At 29.1% G+C, this 7,299-nt stretch overlaps 1 protein-coding gene and 1 long non-coding RNA gene across 2 annotated transcripts in view; one reads left to right on the top strand and one right to left on the bottom strand.

Annotated features, from left to right (window-relative positions):
- Positions 1 to 7,299, bottom strand: part of LOC106678192 (atrial natriuretic peptide receptor 1) — a 1,188,520-nt gene that overhangs the window by 1,031,142 nt on the left and 150,079 nt on the right. The gene's annotated exons all lie outside the window — the stretch shown is intronic.
- On the top strand, positions 722 to 5,222 carry LOC106678200 (uncharacterized). Its single transcript, XR_001342722.2, has 3 exons — positions 722 to 878; positions 2,636 to 2,706; positions 4,969 to 5,222. It is a non-coding gene; the product is annotated as an uncharacterized lncRNA (long non-coding RNA).

The raw sequence follows: 7,299 nt of genomic DNA, 5'->3' as shown, positions 1-7,299 counted from the left end.
ATATATATATATATTTTTATTTATTTTTTTCTTAATTGCTTTATAACTTTAATTCTACAAATGAAATTTGATCTTAGAAAATATTATTTTTCTAAAAATATTTGTATTTTATAAAGATGTTTTAAATGGAAATTGTCTGCTGAAAATTTTTAATACTAAATCGTTAAAATCAATAATTAATCTAGAAAACAGGTAAGGAAAAAAATTTTTTTAAATAAAAATATCATGAGCTCTCTTGAGAATTCAAGTTATTTCTAACGCCTTAAAATAGGAATGTTGTCACCAAACTCAATTTAGGCTTGAACCGCCAATGTAGACTTCGCAAAATTAACATTCCACAAATACCCTTTAACAGTCTATACAAGCACGTAAATACAATAAGGAGAATAATTGGTATAATCCTTGCATGGTAATATGATATAAATGGTTTAACTGATTAAAAAAAATTATATAATTTTAAATCACCCATTATACATTACAAATAAATGAAAAGTAAAGGGAAGAAGGTATTTCTATATGATCAGTAATACATAGTTAATTTTTATATACTTAGCTATTCTATAAATTAATAAACTAAAATTACAAATAACTTTATAATATTATGTAAGCTAAAAATATCACGAAGTATAGCTGATGTAACTAAAATACTTAGTTATTTTGTTAGTACAAGTAGTAAAAATAAAAGTTGTACAGACATATTGTTTTAATATAAAAACAAGCTCCTAGGTAAGGTTAGGAATCAGAAAAAAATTAAATAGTTAAAACTGAATTAACACTGGATATATAAAGCTCAAAGCACCCTGAATAAAATTAGTGTAGATAGAATCGACCCACTGATGGAATTGTTTAAAAATCTACTTCACTATGTCCCTAGTAATGTGAGTTAATAAAATTTTTTCATATGTGTATACTTTAAAGAAATAAAATATCTTAAAAAATAAGTTTCTGAGTAACAACAAACCAACAAAAAATTCATACCAATGTATTGAACCTGAGATAAGATTATGCCAATTCGTTTGAGAATAACAATTCAAAAAATCACTGCTCCTATTAATGAGTACACATAGGTGGTTATTCATTGAAACAATTAATCGATATACAAATTAATTATGCTCATCTGATACAATTGTGAGAATTTCGGCATTTTTACAAAAAGATTTTTCAACTATTTGTATCAAACACTAAAAACTACGTTCTGAAAGTTAATTTGCAGAACCTTCCTCAAAAAACAAGGTTAATGACATGGAATAGTTGTTTACCACTGTTTTCTTTATTTTGTAATTTCAGATATGGTATGTGTATTTCAGAATGGCACGATGTACATTGAATGAACCAGAAATTGGATTTTACCAAACAATGTAGATGAATGCAGGCATCATTTGATTTAAAAAAATAAACATTAGATCGAAAAATATATAAAATAGATATCTGCTATTGGCTTTAAAGCATCAGATTAAATTCAACGTGTGTATAAATAATTTTATAGTAAATATTAACTGGAAGTGTTCTTCCTTCAAGAGGATTGTGAATGTGTCACAAGTGAAAGAAAAGAAAAAATGAATGGCCTAATCTTACCCCATATATAGGAGTAAAAAAAAAATAGAAATGTTTAATTGCAAACCTCTTGGATGTGGTTGGTTATGATACTCTAAAATAAATATATGTAAGTGTCTGTGAGCGGCAGACTACATGCAACACCTATATCTCACGGAGCTGCAACATAGCGATACCTTGTAAAATTAGCTACCCACCAATGCAATTAGTCAAACCCTGGTTAATGCTGTGTCAATGTTACGGAATAGTTTTATCTGCGTTCAAAGTGTCAAGGTCCTAAATTTTTTAGAAACAAGTATACAAAATGTACTCACGAAATTTTAATATCATGTGGAAAACCAGTGCCATTTGACACAAGACGGGGGGTTAAATTTATAATACAATTCAAAATTTCACTATCACTAAATTTAGACTGAATTTAACTAACACGTAGTTGAAATTTGTATATTCTCCAATATAGTGATTCCGATAGTATTTAATATCACATATAACACATTCTATATCAAACCATAAATCGAGAAAAACAAAAAATATGATCGACTAAGGAGTCAAAAGATCCAATTATTTCCAATAAAAACGGAAAAAGAATAACGCTATGAGGACAAGCTCCAAAATCCCACTTGAAGAGAGAAAAGCTATAATGCGTATTGTTAGAATTTTCTCCCATAAATACTCCGTATTCCCCTAAAATAAGCTTTTTTTTAATAACCGAAACTTTAGCACCTAAATGATTTTTTTTTTTTTTTTTAACATAGGACTACAAGAATTCTTTAACAACACTGGGGAGTTGTTGAAAAATAAAAAAGAATATTATAAAACCCTGTTTAATGTGATGTGATTGTAATCATAAACACAAAGCAAGTAAGAAAAGCTGGTTTGATAAATCTATTAATAGCCGCATTAACTACGTATAGACATGTTTGTAATAAGCGGGACTATTTTTAGAGATAACATTAATATTAGGCATCTAAAATTATCAGTCGCTATCAGGCTCAGTCAGATAAAATGGATACCAGTTGATTTATTGCATAATTCATTTTATTTCTCTTTATTCAGCCATTATATAACATTGTATTTTCAGGTTTTCGTAAGAAATGGGCATAAGAGAATCGACATGTACTTCGACTTCGAAATTTCCCAGTAATTTGATTAGTAAGTGCGTTTATTAAGATTTGTAAGTATATTTTGAAGATTTGTAAGTTCAGTGGCTGTTGAAGTTTCTATAGTCGATTGACTTTGAAAAAATTAAATGAGTATTAATGTCTTGTTTGGACAAAAGAATTTCACTCGGCATTCGTGAGATTCGCAAATCAGGACCTATACCATGCTTTTACAAACTAACTTACAAAATAACCCAGATAAATGGTGTAAAAGGGCGTAGAAATTACAAAAAATATTTATTGCTCGCTAAGATCAGTTGGTTCTAATTTTAATATTATATTCTTTATGAAGTTGCAAAAAATGGAGATAAAAAGAAGCATCCTCTCGATGTGAAGATGGGCTATTGTCATTATTCTGTGGTACCATTCATCACCATGCAGAAGATTGATGATCTCAAAAGCAGTCAATAGTGGCCTTAAGGGTCACATATTTTGAGCGACATTTATAGTTTAATGGTATAACTACTGAGTCAGATCATGTCAGAGGTTAAATATTTTCTCTTAGTAAATGATGGATAACAATGTTTCTTACCAATATGATCAAAATAGATACCCGTGGCGATATAGCAACTTATATTAGGTTCACCAACCAAGGTTAACCCATCAATCCTAAAATAAGAATTAAAAACATCATCACCTGTCTTATACTGTAAAAGTAACAGACAAAGAACAATTTACTTTACGCTAGCAGTAGGACATCTCACGCCGACTGAGATAATACGTCACTCCAAACAGTTAAACATGTATTTACATTATATCCTGACTGTTTTCTCGAAACCCTAATTGTCTAGTATAATTTTCAAGTCTGATTTCCTTAGAGAGTCGCATATGTTTGTCGAATTTCTAGTGGGTCCTGATTCAGATTTTGGAATAGAGATTCCACTGTTTTTAATACATTCACTGGCTTGATTATTGGAACACTTAATTGTATATGGTGTGTATGTGATGCTGTACTAACACAATGTTCAGGAACATAAATGTGTTTCTACGTTGAATCGTGCTGCATAATTTTCCAAATCCAAATAGTTAGTGTTTGTAGTTCCACTTGGTTAATTCTGCGTAGTTTGTATGTAGTTTTTTTTTTTTGTTTCCGAAACTGAAATATTTTCTTTAATTTTAAGGTTAACGGATAGCATTCCTGCAAATAGACCTATTAAGTAAAAAAAAAAAAATGATGCAGAATTCTATATGAAATTTTGATGGACGTGAGCCTTTAAAAGCTTTTTAATTTTTTTTATTTTTCTTGCAATTTGTAGCAGCATACTTTAGATCCATATCACACAGATTTTTCGACAGTAATAGATTGTAAATATTCGTTTTAAAAATACTTATTTTAATCCACCGGTGGCGCTGACTGCTATAGTAAGAAAGTTAACATGATTTTATTTTTTTAGTCTTAAATATGCTTTAATTGACAATTAATTAACCTTAATTAGCTGGTCATTATTTGATATAATAATTACTATTTTTAATCAATTGGGTTAGATAATTGCTAATCAAGTAATTCATGCTGGTGAGAGATTCGAGACTTTAAAATCTTCCAAAGCAATAGAATATTGATTTTCGGTTTTCATAAATTATTAAAAACTAATGTTAGATTAATAAAAGTCTATATAGTCATTATATTCAAAGACTTCTTTCTCTCTCTCTTTTATTTTTAAATTATCTAGATACCGAAAGAAACCTATAAGATAAAGTGGATAAATAAATGCTTTGATCTTTTGACATCTCAGGCATGAAAAGGCCAGAGAGCGAAAACATCCCTTAACCTTAAACAAATAAATTCCTGTTTAAAGATACTAACTGTTCGATCTTCCGAAAAAGTCTTCTATTTTTATTAGATATTCATGTTCTCTGTTACATTATGATGGTGAAGGTGCAGTTTTAGATCCTAATTGGTTTGAGTGGTTATAAAAGGTATATATTATCACTAATTTGATAAATAATCATAAATAGACAAATTTATTTTTTTGCTAAAAATATTTCAAAATCAAAACAAGCAAGTATTAAATATTTCAGTTATGATAATATATTATTGAGGATAGGTAAGATGAAACAAACACTCAATCATTCTATTCAAATAATATAAAGTGTTCAATAAAAATCCACGAAAACATAGATTTTTTAGTACTTAAAGCTCAAATTGTTTAATAACGTTCAGTGGATACCGCCCACCAAACGCACTAAAGCTGTTCCCTCAAAATAAATATAATTATTTTTCTTTTCATACTTTTTAAATTATATCTTTTTGTAGGAATATTATAAATCACCTGTAGTCAACTGAAATCCACAGTTGACGGGAATCAACTGGAAAGCACCCCTCCGCAAATCCATATATTTTCACCGCCAGGAAAAGATTTCGCTTCACTGCTTATCCTTTCAACACCAGACCATCAATTTCCATTCAACTTTTCTTACTGATCTATTGTTTACTGTATGCGGGATCATTTTGGCTCCTCTCGCATTTTATTATTGACATCTCAATCTGCAGAGGCCTATATACATAAATCTTGCCACTATACACCTTGGCTTTAGAAATTCTAATATAATGTGGCAATTCGTGGTTAATAATTGTGGACATTTCATCACCACATTGTGTAATAAAAAAAATTCTGAAAAGGCAAGACAGATTCGTTTTTAGCGTAATCAAAAACCCCTGAATATGATTTAAAAATGTTTATAAAATAAAAAAATTATTTACCGACTGACAGCTGTTTCATTATAATTCGATTTAGCCAAACTTGAACAAAGTTCCAATTTGTTAAAATGAAGTCTGATTAACTTTTGTTAATATACAATACAATTCAGTAATTAGTAACCTTTTACCAGCATTTGGAGAACTCAATTGTTCTGTTTCAAAGACTGAGGAATTTTATAAGTTTAGAATTATAGCATTATAAATTTAATACTTTCTTTTAAGTAGGACCTTGAGTTTTTTTTTTTATGATTCGAGTGTTTTAAGACAAGTCTTGCTTACAGGAAGACTGAATGCGTTTAGTCAGTTCATTGCTCCCATAATATCTAAAAATATTGTGATACTGGACTATAAAAAAATGTGATTTATGTGTATTTCTTTATTATTATTTTCCTAAAATATGGAAGAATGAAACATTATTTGTGATGTAAAATAAATAAAGATTTGAATATTTTGTTAGTATTTTCATTCCTAGAACTCTTATTATATGTCTGAAGTGAATTGTTATCTTTATATAAGCCAATATTACATCATAAGTATGCTAAAACAAATTTTTGTATATAATATAGACATAACTTGATGTAATTCTTAGTTAACGAGGAAACTATTAATTCCTTCTTTTAATTATTTATTTTTCTTTTACTACTCTTGAAAAATTTAGTATTTTCAAGTTATTTCAGTTGTTTTTTTTGGAAGTAAGAGGAGGGAATGATATGTTTAAATCTTTCATACTTCTAAAATTTTATGAATACATAGCTTAGGGAACAGATCAGAGAAAAAATATTACCGTTTGGTATGCATGCAACTTAGTAATAAACCAAGCAATTAATTCAACTTTTTAAAATAATTTATAAATAAAACTAATTAAATTGTTGTCAGAAAACAACCAAAAATATGCAACTTAGTAATAAACCAAGCAATTAATTCAACTTTTTAAAATAATTTATAATTAAAACTAATTAAACTGTTATCAGAAAACAACCTAAAATATGCAACTTAGTAATAAACCAAGCAATTTATTCCAATTTTTAAAATAATTTATAAATAAAACTAATTAAACTGTTATCAGAAAACAACCTAAAATATGTAGCTGGTTTCATTAAGAAACATGTTTTATTAATCATAACCCATCAAATAACATTTGATCCTCCGTTGTGTCTTGCACAGACAACAGACACAAAGTCCATTAACCAACCGTAGTTTGGAGGGGGGGGTGGGCAGAGTAGCCAAAAGTTAATTAAAGTCTGGTACAAAAGCTCATATCAGCAAAGCCTTGTCCTCACCAAATCCCGTAACACGGTTACATTTTTCATCTATATATTCTCGTTAGCCTCGCCAAGTGGTTTGTAATCCGCACCCTTTGTAGGAAGAATCTTGCAAAGCTATGTTCGATTAATTTTTCTATTGTTTGACTACAATTAAAATGGAACCAGGATCAGACTTTCTCATTTAGGAACGAAGAATTTTTTTTCTTAGGGTACTCAGCTTCGGATTTGATTAATTAACTTAAAAGATTTTTTTACGGGAACTGGATTCTACAAAGGGCTTCCTCTTGGCCCTTCACGCCTTGTTAACTGCTCACGGGGGAAGAGGCAAACTGGATAACAGTTCACAGGGGAATTGGAACGGAAAAGCAATTAATAATTAATTAGATATTTTTTTTTATTGGAGCGAGTTATATATTTATTTTTCATTAAAATATCGTTCAATATGCATTATATGATTCTGGCTTTGTAACTAATAAAATTGCTACCGATCTTAACAGAACGAAAAATATCTTTTCGGTGCTCGGAACACTACCAAAACATGATATCTGTATTCGGGTCATGGCATTACAAACACTGGGCACAACAGACATCAAATAACTGCTCATACTTTTTACTTCATTCT

The sequence above is a fragment of the Halyomorpha halys genome, unplaced genomic scaffold (assembly GCF_000696795.3).
Source record: "Halyomorpha halys isolate HHAL.00 unplaced genomic scaffold, Hhal_1.1 Scaffold128.1, whole genome shotgun sequence".
NCBI classification, from domain to species: Eukaryota; Metazoa; Arthropoda; class Insecta; order Hemiptera; family Pentatomidae; genus Halyomorpha; species Halyomorpha halys.
This window is presented reverse-complemented; position numbering and strand designations above follow the sequence as displayed.